General features: G+C 38.4%; 1 non-coding gene across 1 annotated transcript; it reads right to left on the minus strand.

Moving 5' to 3' along the window:
- Positions 1 to 19,538: 19,538 nt before the first annotated feature.
- LOC120104728 lies at positions 19,539 to 19,647 on the minus strand. Its single transcript, XR_005507089.1, has one exon. It is a non-coding gene; the product is annotated as a small nucleolar RNA R71 (small nucleolar RNA).
- Between the last annotated feature and the right edge of the window lie 6,021 nt (positions 19,648 to 25,668).

Raw genomic sequence — 25,668 nt, forward strand, 5'->3', positions numbered from 1 at the left:
GCTGGATAGTTATTTGGATGATGATGTGCTTTCTGATTTAGAGAATAAGGAGTTTGACGTCTTGGCTTGGTGGAAGAGCAATGCAGCAGTCTATCCTATACTATCAAGAATAGAATGGCTCGAGATGTTCTAGCTATTCCAGTCTCCACTGTTTCATCTGAGTCGGCATTCAGCACTTGTGGTAGAGTTGTGGATCGGTATCGAAGCTCTTTGAGCCCTTCTACCGTAGAAGCCTTAGTTTGTACCCAAGATTGGCTTCGTGAACAATATGATGAAGGTATATAGATCTTTTAAATTTATTTAATATTTTTTATTTGCTTATTGTACTTATAATTTAAACATTTATGATTGATTTGTGTGTTAACAGTTGCAAATTGCTCGAGTTCTGTAACGTTGAATGTAGATGACGACACCCTGGACTCTTGGAGTGGACAATTTGGAAGAACTGAATGACGATACAGTCATCAGATCTAGTGCATACATAAAGTATCAAGTATCAAGTATGTTTGTTGATGGAGTATTTTCATGTGGATCATGGTTATTTTCATGTGGATCATGGTTATTTGTTGCAAAATTTTATGAGAGTTTCATGTTTTTGAACTGCAGGCCTGAAGCCGACTTCAGGGGGTTTCTCAATTACATGGATATGATGAATATATTATTGTGCAGGGAACAACGACTTCAGGCCGATGATTTTCTTTATCCTCCTGTTTTTGATGGAATCCTTTTGTTTGGTTGTAGTTGTATCGTTGCAGTTGGTTGCATGGAATGATTTAAGCTGAATTGTGTATTTTGTTAATAATCTGTCTGATTGCCTACTTGGTCCATCTCATATTTGATTTAAGCTGAGTAGGTTGTTTGCTTGTGGACATTTTTGCTTGTATGTTTTGATGTACTTGTATTTGCACATATATCTCCATGAAATTGTCCTCTATGCATGTACTTGTATGTTTCCATCTCAAATTTGACTATTTAATCATATACAAATGATGGAATCGAGCTCGTAATCGGGCTGGCCCAAACGGGCTCGGGCTGGGCTCGTAATCGGGCTAGCCCAAACGGGCTCGGGCCACATTTCCGTACAATTGTTCGGGCCTCGGCCCAGCCCGAAGCCCGAAAAATAATTTCGGGCCGGGCTTGGGTAAGGGTGTGGCCCGACTCGGCCCGGCCCACTTTCAGCCCTATTTGAAGATGTACAATGAAATAATTAATAATGTCAAATAACATTTTATTAATTTGTCAATTTATTTACAAAATTCAATCATCAACATACTGATGATTGACTCTTAGGATACAATTCCCAACAATCACATAATTGAGTGTGTACTGATTTACCACAGAACATTATGCCACAATAATGAAACAACTCATCATGTGCATTGATGATAAAATAATATCTCAATCCCTAGTACATTATGAAATAATCAATTGAAACTAACACAATTACAATCTATGTTGTCCCAGTGCCCTAAAATTAGCTAAATACATATCCCTTGCTATAAGCCTTGTCAGGGGATCAGTTATCATACGACTTGTAGATTTGTGTTCTAGGATTACTTCCTTTTGCGCCACAATATCCCAAATGAATTCATATCTGACGTCTATGGTTTGGTTCTCCCATGATTTTTGGGGTTCTTTGCATAGGCCAATGTTGACATGCTATTATAATGACTCATGATAGGCTTCTTTGAACAATGCCCAAATACTGAAGGAAACTCCTTAACTAAATAGCTTCTTGGACTGTTATTGAACATGCCATGAATTTTGCCTTTATGGTGGATAATGCTATACAGGATTGCTTCTTGCTAGGGAATATATCCTATTGTCAATTTGCGCTCATCTAGGTCACTACCCTAGTCAGCATCACTATATCCAACCAAGCACAAATCCAACCCCCGATAGCAAAACACGTAGCTTATAGTCCCTTTTAGATCCTAAATATCATCTTAATCGCTTTCCAATGAGCATATTTAGGGTCTGATTGGAACTTGTTGAGCAGTCCAACTGCAAAACAAATATTGGGTCGAGTATATGTTATAGCATACAACACTTGCATGACAAAGTCTTTTCCTTTTCTTCTAGAGTCTTGGGACTCATTTCTCGGCTCAATATTTCACCTTTCAAGACAGAAGTGTGTACGGACTTGCTGTTTTGTGTAAGAACTTGCAGCTTTGCATTTGGAAACGTTCAAGGATCTTCTTAGTATAATTAGTTTCTTGAGACAAACTATGTAGTTTACTCGAATGATCTTTGATAATTGTAACTCCAAGAACATAATTTGCCTTACCCAAATCTTTTATCTCAAAATTATAGGGAAGCCACTATTTAGTAATGATAATCATCTCCTTGTCATTTCCAGCTAGCAGTATGTCATCAACATTAGAAGAAAGGATATGAAAACTTTCTTTGGGTCATTTCACATGCATGCAATGATCTTCCTTCATCATGATAAATCCATTATCAGTAATGGCTCGATAGAATCTTAGATTCCATTGCATGGATGGTTGTTTTAAACCATAGATAGGTCTTTAGAGCTTGCAAAATTTGCATTCCTAACCTTTGACCACATAGTGATAAGGTTGATCCATGTAAATCTCTTCATCTAGTTATCTATTGGGAAATACAGGTTTAACTTCCATCTGGTAAAATTCTAGATCAACCTAGCAACAATAGCCATAATTAGGCAAATTAAGGCAAACCTTACACCGGTGAGAATGTTTTCTTATAATCAATACCCTCTTGTTGCCTAGCCTTTTATAATAATGCGAGCCTTATATCTTTCTATGGATCCATCTATCTTGTGTTTGACTTTGAGAACCTATTTGTTTCCAATAGTTATGTGCCCTAGAGAAAGATCAATCATATCCCAAATATGGTTAGTCCTCATTGACTCCATTTGCTCATTAATTATATTAATCCACTTATTACAAGCAGAGGATAAGAGCTTCCTTAATTGACTTAGGCTCATCATCATCATGCAAAGCGACCATGAAAGCCATCCCCTCAATCTCAAATTGACGACGAGTGATGTTTCCATGCTTGCTTCTACGCAATTGAGGCTCTTGAAAATCCTCTTCTAATGGATCCAATCCACCAAAAAGCAAGTCACTCCCACTGTCCCTACAAAGAAAAGGAACTACGTCCTAATTCTCTACTATGCTACTAGGAGTACCTATGTCTGGATCCTCCATCTCATAGAGATATATTTCCCTACTTACCTCTTCTCTACTTGGGAAATCATCCTCTAAGAAATCCATAGCCCATGATTCAATTTCAGTCACATTTCCATCCGATTATTCACCAATGAAGATATAACCCTTAGAGTGCTCAAGGTATTTGACAAGGCTACATTTTTTTCCTCTTGAACCTAACTTTCCATAACTATGAAAAATGTTGTGAACATAAGCTGCCAATCACCACAGTCGAAAATTGCTGAGGTCAGGCTTCCTATTGGTCCATAGCTCATATAGAGCGGAAGATACTGATTTGGAGGGTACACAGTTAAGAATGTAGACAGCAGTCAATAAAGCATCTTTCCAAAACGATATAAGAAGTTTGACTTGTGCCATCATTAACCTAACCATATCTAACAACATTTGATATCTCCTTTCAGCAATACCATTTTATTATAGCATGATTGAATCGTTAATTACCTGAGAATTCCTCTTTCTTCATAGTGTTCTTTAAATTTCTCAGATAAATGTTCCATGATCACTTCTTAAGGGTATTAATATGCTTGTCTAATTGATTTTCAACCTTTTTCATATATTGTTTAAAGCAAACCAATGCTTCTGACTTATGGAAGATCAAATAGACATAACCATATATAATACAAAAAGTTATATGTGAATATAATGAAATAGGAAGCACCACGCCTAAGCCCCACCTTTATAGGACCAGAAATGTCCGAGTGAATTAACTCTAAAGGATTAGATGCTCTTATGGCTTTACCAAATGGTTTTCTAGTTGGCTTCCTAACTAAACAATATTCATACACGAGCAGGACACTTTTAGCAAGATCATCTAAAATGCCTTCTCTAGCTAATATAGCCATCCTATTTTGCCTGATATGGCCTAATTTCCTGTGCCGTTTAATAGAATAACAGTAACATTATCACTAGAAGTCAATAGAGAATATGAACTTGGATTAAAACTAGAATAATCAATGTCTAACAGTAGAAAATCATCTGAAATAAACCACAACCATAATAAACAGTACCCAAATACATAAAAATGTTGTCAAACTCAAAAACAAACTTAAATCCTAAGCTAAGCATGGTATTTGTAGAGAAGAGATTTCACTGAATTTTTAGAGCTTGTGGAATATAATGAAGAAATAGAGCGTGACCACCTCGCATGTCCAGCTTGCAGGCACCAACCCCAAGTGCTTCTATACTATATCCATTTTCCATGATGAGTCTTCTGCTTCCAACAATATCCGGTAGTACTCCACAAATCCAACTTGGTCCCTCTTTACATGTTCTTTTACTCCCATATTTACATCCACATAGGAAGAGATTGAGCAATTAACACTTGACTGCATACCAAACAATCGAGGTGAAAAATCAAGTTAGAAAATACAAAATCTTCGGTTCAATGCACTCACAAGCGAACCCTTCTTTTCACAATTGAAACAAGCCACCTTGGCCTTGCGTTTCCTTCCACCATGCTTGCTCCTCTTATGCTTGGACTTTGCCTTCTTGGGGGCATCCCTAGCACTTCCCTTGTCAGCAGCATCTCTTTTGCACTTGTTCTTGGATGCACCATGTCATCTTGATTTCACCGCATAAGTAGAACCCTCAAGTTGTGTGGGCCTACAATGCTTAGCCTGTAGCTCAGGATGATGCATTAAATCATGCATCAAGTGTCTTGATGTTCTCATTATGCAACGTGTGCATCCTCATATTGTTCCAAGAGTTGGAAAGAGAATAGAGCACTTCTTGGATTTGTTGTTCATTGATCAAGACGTTTCCATCTGCCCTAAGCTCGCAAATCATAGATGACATGAGCCATAGATGCTATTTCATGGTGTGACTTAACTGCATCTTATAGCCATCAATGAACTTGATCTTAAAGGCATTCCAGAGTTCTGTCTCATACATCTCAAATTTTCCAATCAAATTGTTATACATGCTGCTTAACATACTAAAGCGTGTGCATCGATCTTTTCTTCCTCCAACATACTAAGGCCTCAAGATAATGGAGATGTTGAGCAGTATTGTCCGGCTTAGGCTCTTCTGTGACTAACCTAAGGTCTCCAAGCCCTCTTGCTCATCTAGGAGATATTGGATCTTACAATGCTAGATGTCACCATCTAGTTTCTCTTCTTTGTTCAAGTCAGCAACAATATTCTTAGTAGCCGTACTATCATATTCATGATTAAACGCACGTGAGATATTATTTAATTAGCACATACTATTATGCTGCATAAATCTAAATTATATAATGATAATATTATACAAGTTCCAAAAATCGAAAATTTGCTATACTCCTAATCTTCTCTCATGCCACAGGTACTTTATTATTGTTTTAATTTCATTTTAATGCAAAATTAAACTTGTTTTTGGGAGCAAATCAAAATTTCTACTTTACCAAATATTCCCACTAACCATCGCATATCCTAGATAATTTTCTAAGCAAATAAAATTTCATAACCTAGCATGATTCAACATAAATAATAAATTCATGCCAATTAAATGGAATTAAATCCAGGAAATAATTTTGCATGCCAATTATGCAATAATATGCTCATGAAAACATCGAAATGCTTGCATAATCATCATAGCATATTAATGAGATTATCAAATAAATCCATAATTTCATAAACATATAAATGTAATATGGTTAATATATTCTTTATATATCAAAGTGTAGTCTGGTGGTCTTCGTAGCATGATGCGTGGTTTAAGCCATGGTCCAGCCAGCCATTTGTTGTGGAAGGTGGCATGGAGTTGCTGCATGTCCCCATGCCAGTTGTTTGCATGGCGAAGAGGGAAAACCCGGCTCAGATCGTATGATCTCCGGTTCGCGTCCGCAACTGTTGGATCCTATTTGCACACGGATCAGATTGGGAAAAAAAGATTAGATAGCATGTGTGACGGTCTAACGTATGGACGCGTGAACCCATCTCGCCCGTCCAGGTGGTAATAGGAAAAAGGATAAAAATATGTATATTTTAAAGAATATACCTTTTGGTGGATGGGAAGGATACGTGGCTGAAGAGATTCCACATTTGTGCTGCATGGGGCTCGCAAAGCCCCAACAGTCATACAGCAATGCTTAAAGTGCTGCACTCATGTGACCGGTGCCATTGGTAGACATAATCGAACGGAACGAAAATGAGAATAAACAAATTAGATGAGCCTAATGGCTGCGATGCATATTCTGCGGAACAACACAATCTTGCGTAAAAGTGATTCGACTATAGTGATTGGCTGAGTTCAGAGATGCACAAGTGACGTCGATGGCTGCCATCCATTGCTTCAAAATATTTGAATTATAGTAGATGGAGACAGTTAGAGCGGAACATATATGTCTATAGAGAGACTAATAGGTGACAAACATATTTATAGAAACTTATATAGCTACGAATTGGATGGATTCGTATGTGATCGATCATTCGAAAGGAGCTCTCTGAACTAGTGAAAGTTAGCTGCCTACAGCGTTTTGAAATTTATTACTTTTTGAACTTTTTTTTTTGTGGGATATATTCAAACTAAAATAGTACCTGCCATTCTTTGTAGCAAAAAAAAATGACAAAAAAGACTGTGAGGCATACGTGCGGAAACATCACACGGGAATACAGTTTGGTTCTGGAAAATTATATTTTGATATTTTTAAAAAGAAAAAATCCTTTACGTGGTCCCGGGCTTTAAGATTGATCGACCCTCGGCGCCATTCACGCATGGGTTAGAATAAAAAAAAAATTAAAATTCTGGTAAAATGTGCTGCGATCTAACCCTTCAAGATAAAGAAGTCAAAAAACCAGGAAAAAGATACCTTTTTCTCCACACTTTACCTATCCTAGGCTGTACAGGCTTATCAAACTCGTGTCCATTTCTCATTGGGATATGCAAGGTAGAAGCTAGTGCCATTGAAAAAGCCAGAGCCAGGTACTCATCCTCGCATGTATCCACCATCGGGAGAAAATAGGACGGCAAAAGTCAACCTTGGCCATAGCTCCTGTACCTGGTTGCTAAGATGACATGAGCATGGCTGGATCGCACTGATGGAGTCCATTTTAATGGAAGCTATCCTCGATCACCTATTGCCTCCGCCTATTTGTTGGCCACCCTCGTTCTGTACTTCCCAGCCCACTTTTCTTCTTCCACGAGGGGGGTTACCGTCAAGATGGACAGCCTTCTTCGTTCCATGGTTCGGTGAAAAGGAGGCAGAAAATAAGGAGGCAGAAAATAGCGTACGAATGACTAAACGGCTGTCGCCGGCTCACTCCCTCCCAACCATCTTCAGCCAAAAAAGGCTCTTAGAAAAAATACCTCACCTACGTGAATCAAAAAAAATTGTTGGCTTTGTGATTTTCACGAAAGAAAACACCCAAAACCCGGAAGAAACACTGAAATTTTTTCTGTGAAAAGGAAGATTACTTCTCCATTTATTTCATTCACGATATTACTAGAAAAAATATTTTGTAAAATTTCAAAAATATCCTACCAGGCAAAAAAAAAAAATCTTTGTTGCTTTTGACTCCAGAAAGATTTGCCAAGCAAAAGAAACATTGCTTCCGATCACCAAGGAGTAGGGAAACAACCCGAAAAAAAAATACCGAAATTTTTTTTAGGGAAAAGGAAGATTATTTCTCCATTTCTTTCATTTACGATATTTCAGGAAAAAATATTTTAGGAAAAATTAAAAAAATTACTGTGGTTTTTAGTAGGCCAAAAAAAAATCCTATTCCTTCTGATTTGGGAAAAGGGAGAGAAAAATCGAAGCGGGAAAGGAAGAAATTTTTCTGCATTGTTTTTCTAAGCAAAAAAAAATTGCTGCTGATCTGAGAGAGAGTAGAGAAAAATCGAAGCGGAAAAGGAAGGCACAGGAAAAAGCAAAGAGCAGTGGAGGGGGAGTGATGCAGATATGAAAAAGAGAGAGGAGTTAAGAACAAGGAGCGGGGTTAAATATTTGTGCATAGTTGAGCTGGTGGAGAAGAAAATAGATCGGGCATAATGGAACCTACTGAAAGAAGAACATGTGCTCTTCCTCTTCCTTCTCTGCCGCCAACCCTGGTATCCTCTTCTTCTTCCTCCTTCTCTTCCTTCTCCTCCTCCTCCTCTTTCTACCCAGGCGCCGTTGATTCGCCACGCTCTCCGACACCTTCTCTTTTGTGGCGGACCACTCTCAAAGCATTTCCTCCTCCGCAAGTACGGCAACCCTCCTCCCCCGTCCCCCACCATCTTTCCCAATTGTAGCTAATTTGCAGAGCCTTCTTCTTCTCACTTCTCTCTGCAGCCATCCTCCACCATACTTTTCTCCTCCTCCACTTCTCCTTATTCTCGATATTTTTCACTGTTCTTTCCCCATCCGCGTTCATTGTCTATTCTTCTCTTTCTCCTCCTCCATGCCACGCTCTCACTTCCTCCTTCTTTTCCTCCCCTTCCCTTTTCTCTTCCTTGGCTTCTTCTGCTTCCCTAGGGTTGCAGCCAGCGTTGTGAGAAGAGTGGGCGCTGTTTTACGTATGGGTGGGGCATGCGGCGTACAGCGCCCACCTTTTCTTTCTTTTTTTTTTCGTGGCAGGCATCCGCATAAAGAATATTCTACTAAGGATTGTGGATGGGCCTGCAAAGGAATTGGTGCAGCACGAAGGTCTCGTAATGAAAACAAACTCTCGTCGTAGGACTGTTCCCACATAAAAACGCTATGTGACATAGAGCTTCGATGGTTTTTTTAAAAAGAAAATTGGAGAGATAGCCTAAAAAATTCTTAACATCAGCAAGCAAGCCCCTTTTTTTATCTTTTCTTTTTTTAACACACTTTATATTTCTTTTTCCTGGTTTAAATAATGAATGCTATAATCATAATTATATATAACCATTTATGCACATTGAATATATCAGTGTCATTCTCAAAAAAATTGAAAAAACATTTTTTTATTTCTTCTCTGCATTTACAGGAAACTTCTCTGTGTTCGATCTATGAACTTGCTGCATCAATTATTTTTGGATAAAGATATCCCCTATTTATTTATTTATTTATATTCCAAAATAGATTTAATCTTGAATTTTTCTATCTAAGCAATGTTTTTTTTAAAAAATCTCAAATAAAATGTCATATTTGTACAAACATTAAACGTGCAAACATCCTGTTGCATTTATTTATGAGCTTGGGTTTTTTTCCCCTGATTTCCAATCATTATGCTGTGTTTTATTATATGATAGCTACTTTTCAATTCTATCCAATATATATTTAGGTTCATTTGTTCTTATATTTAGATGTTGATTGTTGCATACGAAGCATTATATTGAAATTTAGCTAAAATCATCCATCTAATAATTATTCATTTATAGTTGTTCTATCAAATGTTTGATTTGTTGGTTAATTCTAAATGCAGACATGGATCAAATAAAAATTTCATCAAAGCTTAAGTTGGAGGAAGTTGCACAAATATTATCTCTTCCTAAATCAATTTACGGGATCGAATTTCAGGATGGTGCCTATTTAAGATCTTTTGTTGATATTGTTTTAACCGAGGAGAGCGAAATGTTGAGGTTGCTAGGATCTGGGGGGGTTTAGGTAGCGATTAGAGTGTATCAGATGAAGATGCTACACTATTGGCTATAAAAAAACTAAAGGATAGGTTTAGAATATTGTAAATATCTGTATCAGAGAATTTATGATGTTCAAATTGATCATAAAGTACAAGTTAGACCATTTCGGTGGGACAACGAAATACTTCTCTAAAGATATAAAAATTTGATGTCAGAATTTGATGAGATGCAGAAAGAAATCACAAATATAAAAAATATTCCACCCAAAATTAAGGAGAATCATCCGTGGGCGAGAGTAGCTTGTCAAGATGTTCGAACAAATCTTTTGATACTGAAGCTCACTCTACCTTAAATAAACAAAGTAAGTCCCCTGCCATTGCAATTTGCAAATATTGATCCCCCCTGATATTATTAGCTTGCTTTTGTTTTTCTCTCTACTACAAGTTTGTGTGTGTGTGTGTATGTGTGTATAGAGGATTGATAACCTACTCTATGTTATAGTAGGTTATCAATTTACCCATTTTTCATTTAATAAAAAATTTTCTTTTTTTTTATAACTCTTAAGGGTATTTTATATCCTTTTATAATCTCACATTAACTCACCCTTTCAACCCCCCAATATATATATATATATATATATATATATATATATATATATATATGGGGATTGATAATCTACTCTCTGTTATGGTAGGTTATCAATCTACCCATTTTTCCATAGACAAAAAATATTCTTACTTTTTATAGCTTTTAAGGGTATTTTATGTCTTTAACTCACTCTCTCAACCTCCTAATTAATATACTCTCTCTCTCCGGTATACACACACACACACACACACACACACACATATATATATATGTAGGTATGTATCTATAGGTATGTATATTAGTAGTGAATAAGTTCTCTCCACTGATGAGGATATACATCAGAAGGACAATTACGAACAACCTCCTACTTTGTCATACATCTCCCTTGTAGTCTTTCTTCAACTGCTCCTTAAATTGTTTCTATTTATAGTTGAGAAACTCCATCACCCAGTCATAGCTCTCTAAAGAAAGCACAAACTTGCTCTACACCAAAGTAAAAAATATTGTAAATGTTAAATCAAATTACATAATTATGATAGCTAGAAAACTAACATACAATATCAAATTCAATTCTTTACCTGTATAACTCGTAGAGCCCCAGAGTATAAAAATACCAGGTTCCTAGAGTATCTTTCCATCACATCTTGGTCCCCACACCCTAACCAAATGACTATTAATGATTTAATTGGTTTTTGTTATGACACATCCTATATGTACTACACATAACCTTCTCAGTCAGGATAACAAAAAATATTATTACTTTATGATGTCCCATGACCAATACCTAATGATATACAAAAGATTAGAAGCTTGGAAACCTTGAACTCCTGCTAGTTGATGCTAAGAGTTTTAATTTTGAATAATGTTCCTTGTCATAATGCCTAGCCCTCATAAGAGGCGTCTCTATTACTTGTCCAGCCACTGGAAGTAAGAAACAAGTTCCTCTTAACCCAAACATTTAAGGGTTAATAAATTATCTCCGGATATTGACCAATCAAAACTTACATACAAAAGTTTCTTCATATCCATTGGTCGGAGCATTTTGTTACAAACAAATGCAAACTTCCATCTCCAAAATGTTGTCTTTCATATTCTTATTAAAAGAAGTGGTTTTTTATTTTGTTTATCTTAACCATAAAACATTACCAGTTGTTTTTAGGTTACCATTATGGATCAAACTATGGTCTACAAAGGATTGAAGTTTTAGTACATCCTAATATCAGTTTTACTCTAATCCAAAGGCAAGATCTAAAGAAAATTCTGAAGTTTCACTAATGGTTCTAAAGAACAAGACTACTAGCCCAGAAATTTTGCAGGAAATGCAAACATCTACTAGAAAATAGCCACGATTACTCCCATGCCCTGCTAACATGTATTTTCCAGTTGCATTTGGATCTAAAAAAACTCCACTTGACTTGTCGCTAATTACAATTTTCTACGGATTAATATGAAGATGAAACCCTAATTAATTGGAGCATCAGTAGCACCATTTGAGAAAGTTCTCTCTTAATCCCAATTTCTAGCACTCTGATTGCAATCAGATGAACATGCATGCATTGCATTCACTGCACGAGAAAAGAAAGAAAGAAAGAAAGATGGGAAACAATGGAGGAGGTGGCATGCCAAGAATGATGAGATGAGGTTATCACTAAGGATCTACCGACAACTTTTGGTGGCGGGCACCGGGAGGGAGGGGCTTCTCGAAGGCCACGGCGGGTCGAGGTCGGGCAGCTGGTTGGGAGGAAGGTCAAGCCGTGGCAAGGAGTCGAGGAGGAAGTCGGAGGTAGAGGATCAGAGTATGCAGAGGAGTGAAGTTGGAGAAGGAGAGAGCTAGTGAAGGAGGAGGAGGTCGGCGGAGAGGCAGAGGAAAAGGGGTTGGGTCAAGCTAGAAATTTGAAAAGTATGTGAAACCCAATGACACTTATTAGTGTCGTTTTGTTATTAGCTTCCCTTGACACTTTCAAGCGTTATAACATAACGACACTTAACACATTCCACCTTGCCGACGGTTTAAAGCATCATCATATTTTGATGCTAATAAGCTGCGCCCACAAAATTTTGGCGCAGTGGACAAGTAAATGATGTTTCTTTCTAGTGTGGGCAAATTTGCATCAAGATTCACACTTCTTCATGTAGTGTCCATACTTACTAAAACATTTTATATCCAAGAACTATATTATAAAATGGTAAATGTAGTAATGTGCATATAAAATCCCTTTTGTGATCAACATAACTTTCTTAAGAATCTCCAGATAATGTTGTTGTGGTAGGAAAAATAAAAATAGAATCTAGGCTCTCAATCAACTTAACTAAACCTAGACATGTGAGTTCTATGCAAAGGAAATCATGTAAATGCATAATCCATCCATCTTAAATTTTCTAATTTATTTTTTACGGACTAATTTGGCAAGGAAAAGGAAATGATCTGTTGAGATAATCAAGCAAGTTGAAATTGAGATATTTATCAGAAAACTTAAAAGTCATTCCAAGTTGGGATTAGATAATATCATTCTTATACAAACTATTTATTCTCTTTTATTTCTTGTAATGCTACAACGACATCTCATAGTAATACTTAAAACTATATTTGGATATGATATGTATAAGCTTACCATAATACACCATTTAATCAATATTATATGCATACCAATAGATACAATGAAAATTAGATAACTATATTTATGCTTAACAAGCAATGTCACCTACTTAAATGTCATTCTAATCCAAATTATATAATGATGGAATGCACAGATAAAGAGTGAATATGCATGTCTAGAAGCAATCAATATAAATAAATTTGATACAAATATGCCACCATATGTACTATAACACTATATGTGTCAATATTTACTCCAATATTGCAATATCCCAAATAATATGCTATAATGTGTATTATTCATATCTTAAAAAACATAAAGATGTTACATATCTATGCATTGTAGTCATTATTCTAGCTTAAATAACAATAAAATAGACTCATTGTACATCATAATTCATCAAAAAAACATAATAGCAACGATAATTATAAGCATCATATAACAGCCTCGTGTTTCATGATAAAGTGCCAAAGATGCTCAAACATAGTTAAGACAGTTTATAAGGGCCATTCTCTGAATACCATATAGAAATCTAGAATCTAATTTACCAGATTTTATTTTTGTTGAACCTAAAATTAATGCATGGGTTGAATCAATTATATGAGTTTGGAAACAAGATTCAGATTTTATAATTATGAGCTACATTGTTCATGTGCCAGCTTTGTGCTCAATTTGGGCCAGCCTCAACCAAATACATTGGCTAAATCGATGCAACAAGAAAGATCTTTGTCAAATTCTGATATTATGCATCCGGATTTGGCTCAGGTATGGGCCTATACATATAATATGAATACTGGATGGATTATATAGTGGCAAAGAACCAAGTTTTATGCTATGTGTGTTGGCCTAGACAATATGCACATGCAAATTCACAAATAAAGGACTAGCTTTAAAGAGAATTGTGCATGTCTATTATGGGCCGGATTCTTATCTAGGTCCTTGCAGACAGTATAAAATCAATTCCCAAATCTGACTCTCTATATGCACTATCTAAGCCCATGCATCAACCGTTTTTATCCACCATGAACTTATAGCAAGCGGTTCAAAGAAGGGCCTATGTCACCATGAGCATTAGAAGAAATAAGCCAACTCGATCTCGATTATATCCGAACCATTTTGTTTTGTTGGTAGTTGTAGCATATTATTATATATGCCACAAAAATATACAAGATGCGTCTATTGCCATCAATATAAAACCAAAGTTAATCTTTTGTAATTAGTCTGGATTGGATTAAATACCAGCAGTAGTGGACATTATTAGTAGAAGAAGACAGATTATGCGAGAGGCCGTCTCATGGAAGAGCCTCTGAATACCTACATGGGAGAGGTCGATGGGTGGGGGCAGGCAAAGAAAAAGGTTTTGAGAAGAGGCCCCTAAGAGCCAACCTACAATATGACACCCACCGATCCACCATGACATTGAGGCACTGGATGGCACCATGCCATCCACCAGGCATGAAAGTTCTACTGGTGCCAACTTTACATAAGCAAGGACTCGCTGATACTGCTTCATGCCCTGATAGAGAGGCTATCGACTTGCTTAACCACCTTAATTAACTAGCCTGGCAACTACTTTGGCACTACCGAGGATCGCTACTCATGAGATAGTAGCTCACATGGTGTCAAGTTTGCAGCCAAAGTAGAAACTTGAGACACGGATCCATGAAAGCAAAAGTCAATCCTACCAACTATCCAACTTCAACTCCTATCCTTTATAGGGGTAGTAGATCTAGAGAAATTGTATCTTACACTTGGTATACTAGCTTAGCTGTACATCGAGGTAATTCTTTTTCACTACTTGGACAGTCTGGCCATGTTAGCTCAGCAAAAATAAAATAAGGAAGCAAGCACTCCGGCCCCTCTCCTAAGGGGGTGGAACCCTAGACACCCCTCTCCTAAGCAAACGACGGAAGACTGGTACACCACCCATATCTTGACCTCCCTAGCAAACATCGGAGAGCTAGCACCACCGACCCTCTTCCGAGCACCACTCCTCTCTACCGAGCACTTCTTCCATCTCTTCTGAGTGAATGACACCCTCCACAAGCATCGCTCGTGTCCCACCACATACTACCTACCATTTGGGCATGAAGTTTGGGTTGGGGAGGTAGCAAGTGGCAAGAGAGGTGTTGGATGTGGTGGCGGAGCTGGAAGAGGAGATGGCGGGGTCAGCTAAGGAGAGGGAGGGTGCAGCAGGAAGAGGGAAGCCAAAGAAGGTGTCACCGATGGAGATCTGCATATGGATCTCTAAGGGGTCACTGGCGACCTTGATGGGGTACTTGAGGGCAAGGTTGGGAAAGTTGGCGAAGGAGATGGTAGAGTAGTTGTGGGTAGAGTAAAGGAAGGGGGAGTCAAAGGTGAGGATGGTTAGAGAGGTAGAGATAAGAATCTCATAGTGGTGGAAGCTGATGAGGAGCTTTCAAGCCTTTAAGGTCGGTGGTGCTCAAGTTGAGGATGATGGTGTTGGTGTTGAAGGCCTAAGTTTGCTTGTTGAGGTCATGAACAAAGGGCTGGAGTCGCTACCCTTGCTAGAATTCGTATGTTAGGAGTATACTGCTCGGCCATGTGGCTGTATATTATTGGCCTAGTGTATTGCTGAATTGGTAGGATATAATTTCTTAGTGGCTCTAGTGGTACGCCATCGATCATGGAGCCGACTTTCTATTATGTCAAGGATGATGACCCAACTAGCCCCCCTTTCTACATGGCCTAGTAAAAGATAACCATAATAAATTGTCTCATGCTTTCATAAACAAAGGGCTGACACACTCCCATTTCTAGTAGGCCAACCTGGATCGCAGGCATGAGCAGACTTGCAAGGTCTAGGTGAACCATAACAAGCATATAATATGCCTTGGTGAGGGACTCTAACACCATCCTTTTAGACTCTCAGTATAAATGTTCACCCAAAGGGAGCTTCGATCATCAAGGCGATGTTTATAGCCTCTTCTTTGTCCCAATATTTCTATGGTAAACTCAACAACTACCTTCAGATAACACTCTACTTGATAGCCACTACCGTGAAGGCAAAGTTCAAGCTCTAAGCTTCAAGTACAAGTACTTGGCTGGCAACCTTCCATGGACTCATGGGGGCTGGACCTTGAGCATGTCTTGCTTGCTATGGAAGCTAAACTAGAAGACATCCTTTGCCACCTCCAATAGGTGGAAGTGATGTTCAAGGTTCTACTTCAACTTGAGCTCCCTTACGACAAATATCAACGACTACCAACTCAGCCTCAAAAAAAATGATAGCTTTGTTGAATATAGAAGCTTGAGCTGATTGATGTTGACTGAAGTAAGAGACTAGGTCACCTAGTACTGGTGGATGACACTTGATGAGAGCACAAAAGTGCGATCTACACATCACTTAAATTGGTATTGTTACTAATAAATAATAATAAAAGTGCTACATTAATATTATATTTTTGTAAGGTGCAGGTGATTGTAAATCAAAGCAAAAATGTGCATTAGGTCCAAAAAGATGCACCACCACGGATGACCAGCCAACCGTATGAGTCAACCCCAGTTGCACACTTGAAGGAGGCTAAGTTCAGCCGACCTGCAACCGATTCCCAGCCACCCCGTCTTCACTGCATTCCAAGCTTCAATCCCGCAGCCGTCCTCTCACCCTCCAGCTCCAGCTACCGCGATCGGCTCCCAGGCACCAATCGATCCCAGCTATCTGCCGCGAACACCCAAAGCGCCACTGATCCCGTCCTTCCAGCCGAGATCAGCGCCCCCTGCAGTCTTCCACGATTCTCCCGCATCATTTCCTTTCCCCGTTTCAAAGCTTCCGCAGTCAACGTCTTCCATGATATCCCAGCGCCCGTGAAGCTTCCCAAAACACCCAAAGCACCGCATCCTCTTCCTCTTGATTCTCCTACGGAACCAGCGAGCAGCACCCCACATCATTTTCTTTCCCCGTAATTCCAGCTTCCGGATCAAGCAACGCAACGCCCGCGATCACCTCCCAGCATCATGCGTCCAACCGCATCCGCGTGCCAACCTCCAGCCCGAAATCCAGCCATGGATTGACGCCCTCCGCCTCTGCAGCACCCGTTTCTTCCTTCTGCAGTGCCCCAGCAACGAATCCATCTTCCGCGATCACCTCCCAGAGCATCCACCTCTTCCGGGGTCCTCGTCACAGCCGGATCCGACGACCGGGCATCCCGCGGCCAGCCGAGATGGGCATCCCGAACGATCTCCTCTTCCCAGCGAAATTCCAGCATCTTTAGTTTGGAAATTTTGGTTTTAATTTGTGAGGAAATCTTGTTTTTGGGGGGAGGTTTTCATTGTATAAAACGGGGGAGGGGTTGGCTGGGAGGTTGTTCTTGATTCCCACACAAAAAAAAAAAACAGGGGAGGCTCTGCTTCCACAAAGAAAGAAAAAAAAAGAGAGTGAACAGGAGAGATATTCATGTCAATGGCTAGTACATTCATGTCAATGGCTAGCTAACTCCATTGGTCAAGGGAGATGGAAGAACCCTTGATTTTTTTGTTCTCATAAAGTAAACTCTGAACTTTGGTTTTAATTGATTTACATACTCTCATATGTTCTGATTCTCTCATATGTATTTATTAGATAGATTTGTTATGGTTTATATTTATTGATGCACGAATTGCTCCGATATTTGATTTGTCGTAGACATAACCGACACGATGAATGCTTAGAAGTTGAGTTCATGTATTCAATCGATATATTCCATGATCAGAACTATTTTATTTATTTGATCCTTAATCGAGAATCGTCGAGTTTATTTGTTGAAAGTAAAATTGTCAAAGGGGATTCCGGATCCCTAGCCATCTCCATATTATTGAACTTTGTTTAATTATCCATTAATTCTCTGCTTTTAATTTTTGAAAATTGACTGAAAATTACATCTAAAATTTACGCTAGTAATCTATAGATCGTTCCCTGAGGAATCGACCTCGGACTCCCGAGTTATATTACTTGTGCGATTCTCCTACACTTGGGAGAACAGTTTTATTTTTGCACCAAGTTTTTGGCGCCGTTGCCGGGGAATGGCTAAGTTATTAGTATAATTTTAGATTTAATTTTTACCTTAGTAGTTAGTATTTTTCTTTTGAAAAAAAAAAATTGCATCTTTACTACTATTTTTTAATTCCCTGCACAGTTTGCATCAAACTCTGATATCATAGAAATTAGCCGTCTGATTTGACTCAAATTTGGTCAGCTAGTGCAAGACACATTGTTAGATAATCTGAACGGTCTGATGGACATTCGGACATTTTTAAGACCATCAGATTAATACGAAACCTTGCTGCTTTCTACTTTAAATTTTCTGCATTTATTTTTTTTAGAATCAGAATTTTATCGTTATCATATCTCATTAACCCTTGTTGCTAATTGAAAATTTAAGAAAAAAAAACTTTAAGAAAAGATCAAGTGTGATCATTCAAAATTAAAAAAAGAGGAAAAACCTAAAATTTCAAATTTCAGAATTCAACTCATAAAATTAAAAAAAAAATAAATAAATAATTTGCTTGATCACCTATTCAATGAAATTTAATGTCATGTCATAAAACATAAAAAAATCTTTTGATTGTTGCATATAGTATAAGGCATCGGCATAAAATATTTTAAGGGCTGAACCCATTTAAAAAGATAAGGTCGGGATTTCATCACTCGTCCTTAGCCCAAAAATCACCCCAGTGCATAAATATCCTAAGCTTAACTAAAATCAACTAGACGTTGGCCCCTAAGGACATTTGAGCTCAATAGGACGAAGACCACCGAAAGTTGCACCAATTTCGCTCTGTGGCTTAGTTGATGTCTAGGCAAGCTTTGTCCCTATAAGGGAGACAGTTCATCTGTTCGAGGCAAGTGGGTTTTAAGTGGGACCTTTGCGAACGCATCGTGACCCCTCCACTTACCTGGGAGCTTACCTGGTCAACTCGGTTCATTAGACCGGATTGGAGGCTTAGGTGCCCTCTTCAAACCAGTTAGGAGCTGTCTAGAAATTTAAGAAAAATATTAGAAATTGAGGTGTAATGTTTTGTTGCATGTTTAATTGTAAATAGATTTTCGTTTTAGGGTATCTTTAGTTGGTACTTATATTTATTTTTTTAAAAAAAGAGAGGGAAATATTTTGCATGCTAAAGTGGAATAGGGACGACACCGGTCGATTAAGTCGTACAACTTTAGAGCATCTCTTAGGACATACCCCTGAAATTCCTTCTCAATATCTCACACCTTGTGAGATGGCTGATTTAAATGAAGATGCGGGGAGTCACCACAATCGAGAACGTGAACCCCATATTATGACCCTAAGACAATACCTACAACCGGCTAGGACTAGTCAGCCTTCATGCATAATTTTTTCCGATAATGTAGGACATTTTGACATCAAACCCGGGGTAATCCAATTGCTGCCCAAGTTCCACGGGTTAGAGTCCGAGAGTCCATATCTTCATTTAAAGGATTTTGAAGAATTGAGCATTACATTTAGAGTGCCAAATGTCACCGAGGATGTCCTCAAGTTGACATTGTTTCCTTTCTCTCTAAAGGATAAAGCCAAAACATGGCTAAACTCTTTGCGACCTAGATCAATAAGAAATTGGCAAGATATGCAGAGAGAATTTTTAAAGAAGTTCTTCCCCACACAAAGGACTAACTTTTTGAAAAGACATATCAGCAATTTCCAACAAAAAGATAATGAAACATTTTATGAATGTTGGGAAAGATTTAAAGACCTTCTTCTCTCATGCCCTCATCACGGGTTCGAAACTTGGAGAACCATTAGCTTCTTTTATGAAGGTTTATCTCCACAGTTGAAACAGTTTGTAGAGACCATGTGCAATGGTAGATTCTTAGAAAAACAACCTGATGAGGCATGGGAGTATTTGGATTTCCTTGCTGAGACTGCCCAACTTTGGGATAACGGGGATAGAAACAACAAGTCTTTGCCTAAGCCTACTAGCTCTGTACAGGGAGGCCTTTACAACCTCAGAACTGAGGATGATCTTCATGCTAAAATGGCAGCCCTCACTAGGAAGGTAGAAGAAATTGAGCTTAGGAAGGTTGAGCCTGTCAAAACTATAAAGCTTAGAAACGAGTGTTGTGGCATCTGCGATATGTCGGGTCATACCACTACAGATTGTCCCACCATACCGGCATTCAAAGAAGTCTTGCACGATCAAGCAAATGCTATGAACTCCTACCAAAAGCCTTATAACGATCCATACTCGAATACCTATAACCCTGGTTGGAAGAATCATCCAAACTTTAGGTGGAGAAACGATCATCCTTAACAGTCACACCATTCAGCTCCTCCACCTGCACATCCTACTTATGCACCATCACCTTCTCAAAAGCCAAATATCGAGGATACCTTGCAATCCATACAAACTTTTCTACAAGGTCAAGCTAATATCAATGCTCAAAATACTCGAAATTTTGAAGACATAAGGAACCAATTGTCAATGTTGACTACCGTCCTAAGTACCCAAGAGAAGGGTAAGCTTCCAGCTCAACCCCAACCTAACCCACAAGTGCACGGTAGTAATAATACGGCTCCCTCTAGTTAGCATACAGAACATGCAAAAAGCATCATGACTTTGCGTAATGGGAAAGTCATTGATCAAACCGTCCCATTGAGACCGCAGGTCACTTCTAATTCTGACGCTCCCAAAGTTGATGAAAGGGACAAAGAAGAAGTTGAGGTCCAACTTCTACTAAGAAAGTTGAATGTCCTTTTCCTCCACCTTTTCCACAACGGTTAAAACCGTTGCAAAAGCTCGAACCTAATTTTGAAATTCTTGAACTTTTTAAACAAGTAAAGATCAACATACCTCTTCTTGATGCAATCAAACAAGTACCCTCATATGCCAAATTTTTGAAGGACTTGTGTACTGTCAAATGCCGATTAAATGTTAAGAAGAAGGCATTTTTAACTGAAAATGTGAGTGCTATTTTGCAGCACAACATTCTCCCTAAATAAAAAGATCCAGGTTGCCCAACCATCTCATGCATCATAGGTGACTTTAGGATAGAGCGAGCATTGTTAGATTTAGGGGCGAGTGTGAATTTATTGCCATATTCTGTATATGAGCAACTTGGTTTAGGTGAGTTGAAGCCAACCTCCGTCACTTTGCAATTAGCTGACAGGTCAGTTAAAATTCCAAGGGGGATTATCGAGGATGTATTAGTCCAAGTAGACAAGTTCTACTTTTCTGTCGATTTTATTGTATTGGACACACATCCGGCTTCGAATTCACAGTCTCAGATTCCGGTCATTTTAGGACGTCCATTCCTTGCAACTTCTAATGCATTGATTAATTGTAGGAATGGCGTCATGAAGCTTTCTTTTGGTAACATGACCTTAGAATTGAACATTTTTAATGTGTGCAAACAACCCAATGATCCCGAAGAGAGTAAGGAGGTTGATTGGGTTGAAACCATCGCAGAAGATTATTTGTTAGCTAAAGCAATTAACGACCCATTCAATGATAGCTTAATTGATTGGTGTCCTAATGGAACCAATGATGATGATTTGTCAGTCACACCTATTGTGGATAATCTGGATATCAAGATGGTCAATGGGTGGAGACCAAAAGAAGGAGAATTTGTGAGATTGTCGCCTCGAGAGGTGAAAATAGTACCATCCCATGAGCAAGCACCCAAGCTCGAATTGAAACCCTTACCAAAGGAACTTAAGTATGCTTTTCTTGGACCCGAAGATACTTTTCCTATAATCATCTCGTCTGGACTTGATCATACCCAAGAAAGAAAATTAATTGATGTTTTAAAGAATCATAAAGGAGCCTTAGGGTGGTCTATTGCCGATTTGAAGGGAATTAGCCCCTTAATTTGCACGCACCGGATATATTTGGAGGACAATGCCAAAACCACAAGGCAAATGCAACGAAGGTTAAATCCTACAATGAGAGATGTGGTTAAGGCAGAAGTTCTCAAGTTGCTTGACGTGGGTATTATTTACCCAATTTTCGACAGCAAGTGGGTAAGCCCTACTCAAGTCGTTCCTAAAAAATCGGATTTGACGGTAGTAGAAAATGAACAAGGTGAACTAGTTCCAACTCGTGTCCCGACGAGTTGGCGCATGTGTGTTGACTACCGAAAGCTGAATTTGGTCACACGAAAGGATCACTTCCCTCTACCCTTTCTAGACCAAGTATTGGAGAGGGTTGCAGGGCATGATTTCTATTGTTTTCTCGATGGCTATTCGGGATATTATCAAATTGAAATTTCACCGGAAGATCAAGAGAAGACTACCTTCACTTGTCCTTTTGGCACATTTGCTTTCCGACGAATGCCATTTGGGTTGTGTAATGCACCTGCAACATTCCAAAGATGCATGCTCAGCATCTTTGAAGACATGAACGAAAAATTTTTGGAAGTGTTCATGGACGACTTCTCCATTTTTGGCGACACATTTGATGATTGCCTGTCACATTTACAAGCTGTCTTAGCTCGATGTATGGAAAAGAATTTGATACTGAATTGGGAGAAATGCCACTTCATGGTGCCAAAGGGAATTGTCTTAGGACATATTGTTTCATCGAAGGGCATGGAAGTAGATAGAGCTAAGACTGATTTAATTGCTAAGCTACCTGCACCCAAGACGGTTAGAGATGTTAGATCATTTTTGGGTCACGCCGGATTTTATAAGAGGTTCATCAAGAACTTTAGTGTCGTAGCTCGACCATTATGCAACCTCCTATCCCTTGATACATCGTTCAACTGGACTAAAACTTGCCAAGATGCATTCGAGAAGTTAAAGTCTATGCTTAGCACTGCACCCATCGTTCGACCACCCGATTGGTCATTACCTTTTGAGATTATGTGCGACGCTAGCGACTATGCGATAGGAGCTGTCCTAGGACAGCGCAAGGATAATAAGCCATATGTCATTTACTATGCAAGCAAAACCTTAAACGATGCTCAAATGAATTATACTACCACCGAGAAGGAATTGCTTGCAGTAGTATTTGCCTTAGGTAAATTTCGCTCTTATATCCTTGGTGCTCCTATTGTTATCTTCACGGACCATGCAGCACTAAAATATTTGTTGGATAAGAAAGAAGCCAAACCACGCTTAATACGATGGATACTTCTACTCCAAGAATTTGACATCACTATCAAAGATAAAAAAGGAGTAGAGAATGTGGTTGCTGACCATTTATCACGATTAGTTTTTAATGATTCGGTGCCGCAGTTTTCCATCAAGGACTCATTCCCTGAAGAGCAGTTGTTTGCACTCTCTATTGTGCCATGGTACGCTGACATTATAAATTTTCTTGTTACGAACCGGATTCCGGAGCATTGGGGGTCGACAGATAGAAAAATTTTCTTGCGCGAAGTAAAGAATTATTATTACGACGAACCCTATTTATTTAAATATTGCAATGATCAAATCTTTAGACGATGCATACCGGATCATGATATACAAAGCGTACTTTCTTTCTGCCACACTAATGCTTGCGGTGGACACTTTGCCTCTAAGAAAACTATTGCAAAAGTTTTGCAATGTAGTTTCTATTGGCCCACTATGTTCAAAGATGCCCACGAGTTCTGCAGAACATGTGATCCATGTCAACGTATTGGAAGTCTAACTCGTAGGCAAATGATGCCTCTTCAACCCATTACTATTATCGAAATTTTCGATTGTTGGGGCATCGATTTTATGGGCCCATTCCCACCATCTTTTGGATATGAGTACATTTTAGTCGGTGTCGAATATTTGTCCAAATGGGTAGAAGCTGTTGCTTGTAAGACCAATGATCACAAACCCGTCCTGAAGTTTTTAAAAGAAAATATTTTTTTCACGATTTGGGATGCCTAAGGTCATAATTAGTGATGGTGGAAAACATTTTTGTAATAAGCCTTTTGAGACATTATTAAAAAAGTATGGTGTCACCCACAAAGTTGCTACCCCATATCACCCGCAAACTAGTGGCCAAGTAGAATTAGCCAATAGGGAGATCAAGCGTATTTTAGAGAAAACGGTGAACCCATCACGAAAAGATTGGTCCTTGAAACTATCAGATGCATTATGGGCATATCGTACTGCATACAAAACCAATCTTGGCATGTCTCCCTACCGGCTAGTCTACGGAAAAGCGTGTCATCTGCCTGTAGAAATAGAACATAAATCGTATTGGGCAATTAGAAATTTGAATTTTGATTTACAAGATGCCGGTCTAGCTAGAAAATTGCAATTGAACGAGCTTAATGAGATTCGCAGAGATGCTTATGACAATGCTAAAATTTGCAAAGAACGAATGAAGATCTTACATGATAAAATAATTTTAAAAAAATCTTTTGAACCTTTGCAAAAAGTTCTTTTATATGATTCCCGCTTACATCTGTTTCCTGGTAAGTTGCGATCGAGATGGATAGGTCCTTACATTATAAAAACTGTTTTTCCACATGGGGCGGTTGAGATCGAGAATCCACGGGATGGTAGAATTTTTAAGGTAAATGGACACAGACTTAAACCTTTTCTTGAGAATTTTGCAGATGAAGAAGACTCCTTTTTCTTGGGGGAGCCTTCTTATGACTGAACATGAAGGCAAAGGTATGTGTATATTAGTTAGGATTATTTTTCTAGTTTTGTAGGTTTTATTTTCTGGATATCAACAGCTCAAGGTATTCCTCTTCTCTCCAATATTATTTTCTTTACTGTCTTTCATTATAATTTTCTTGTATCTATTACATTGAGGACAATGCAATGTTTAAGTTGGGGGGAGGGAAGTATTTTGCAAAAAAAAAAAAAAAAGAAATATTTTTGCATTCTTTTTTAAGCAAATGCACATGTATTTTCATATTGAGTTTTTGCAACTATTAAGGCAAGGAATACATGCGTACTATGACTGATTAGAGACCTATTATTAGATCCCCGCACATGTATTTAATGATTATAGGAAGGCCTCAGGAGTTCACATTTGTTTAATGCATTTTTATTAAGCCATATCTGTAAAAAAAGTACGAGTATCCTTGTCCGCACTATAAGGTTCTTGATTTGGTTTTCACATAAAGATAGAGGTTGAATACCCCGGCTAGATCATCTAAGTGCCTTATGTTCCGATCTTGGTTGACCTATAGTCACGTTGCAGTCACATTATATGGTTCAGTTTACCTTCTCTATTTTGAAAAAAATTTTAAAATAAATAAATAAATAAATGAGGAGATGACAAGTCTAACCTCGTGGCGTAGTTTGGTTCGAGTAATTAAGCCCGAGGGGTGTTTTCACCTAATGCCTTGAGCCAACTGGATCAAGAGTCATTGGCCGAAAACTCGCTACATGGACCTTGCTAGAGCCTAAGGGGGTTGGACTATTGTAATCACCATATGTGTTTAAAAAAAAAAAAAAAGCATGAATAGGGTTGGTCGGGCTGAACCCAGTGACATGTGGTAATGGCTGGTTTGACTCCATTGTATTGGACTTTTGTGTACTTTGGATATTTAGTTGGGATTGATAGCTCTTTCTTTACATACGAACCATTCTTGACGAATGTAGACAACATGTGATATTCTGAAAATTTGATAGATCAGGTTCTAATAAACTGTAGTAAACACTTGCGAACTTGAGTAGTGCACCTAAAATTCAAGCGGTACCATGTTGTGGTGGAGGTATTAGTGCTCTAAGAAAGTCATTCTGTTTATGCATACTACACTTTAGTATTCCCCTTGCTTTGATAGTTGCCAAGCTTGAGAAAAATATATATATCACATGTGTATTGACTTAGATTTCATTGTATATCATTTTATGAATGATGTTTGT

This window comes from Phoenix dactylifera, unplaced genomic scaffold, assembly GCF_009389715.1.
Source record: "Phoenix dactylifera cultivar Barhee BC4 unplaced genomic scaffold, palm_55x_up_171113_PBpolish2nd_filt_p 000085F, whole genome shotgun sequence".
NCBI classification, from domain to species: domain Eukaryota; kingdom Viridiplantae; phylum Streptophyta; class Magnoliopsida; order Arecales; family Arecaceae; genus Phoenix; species Phoenix dactylifera.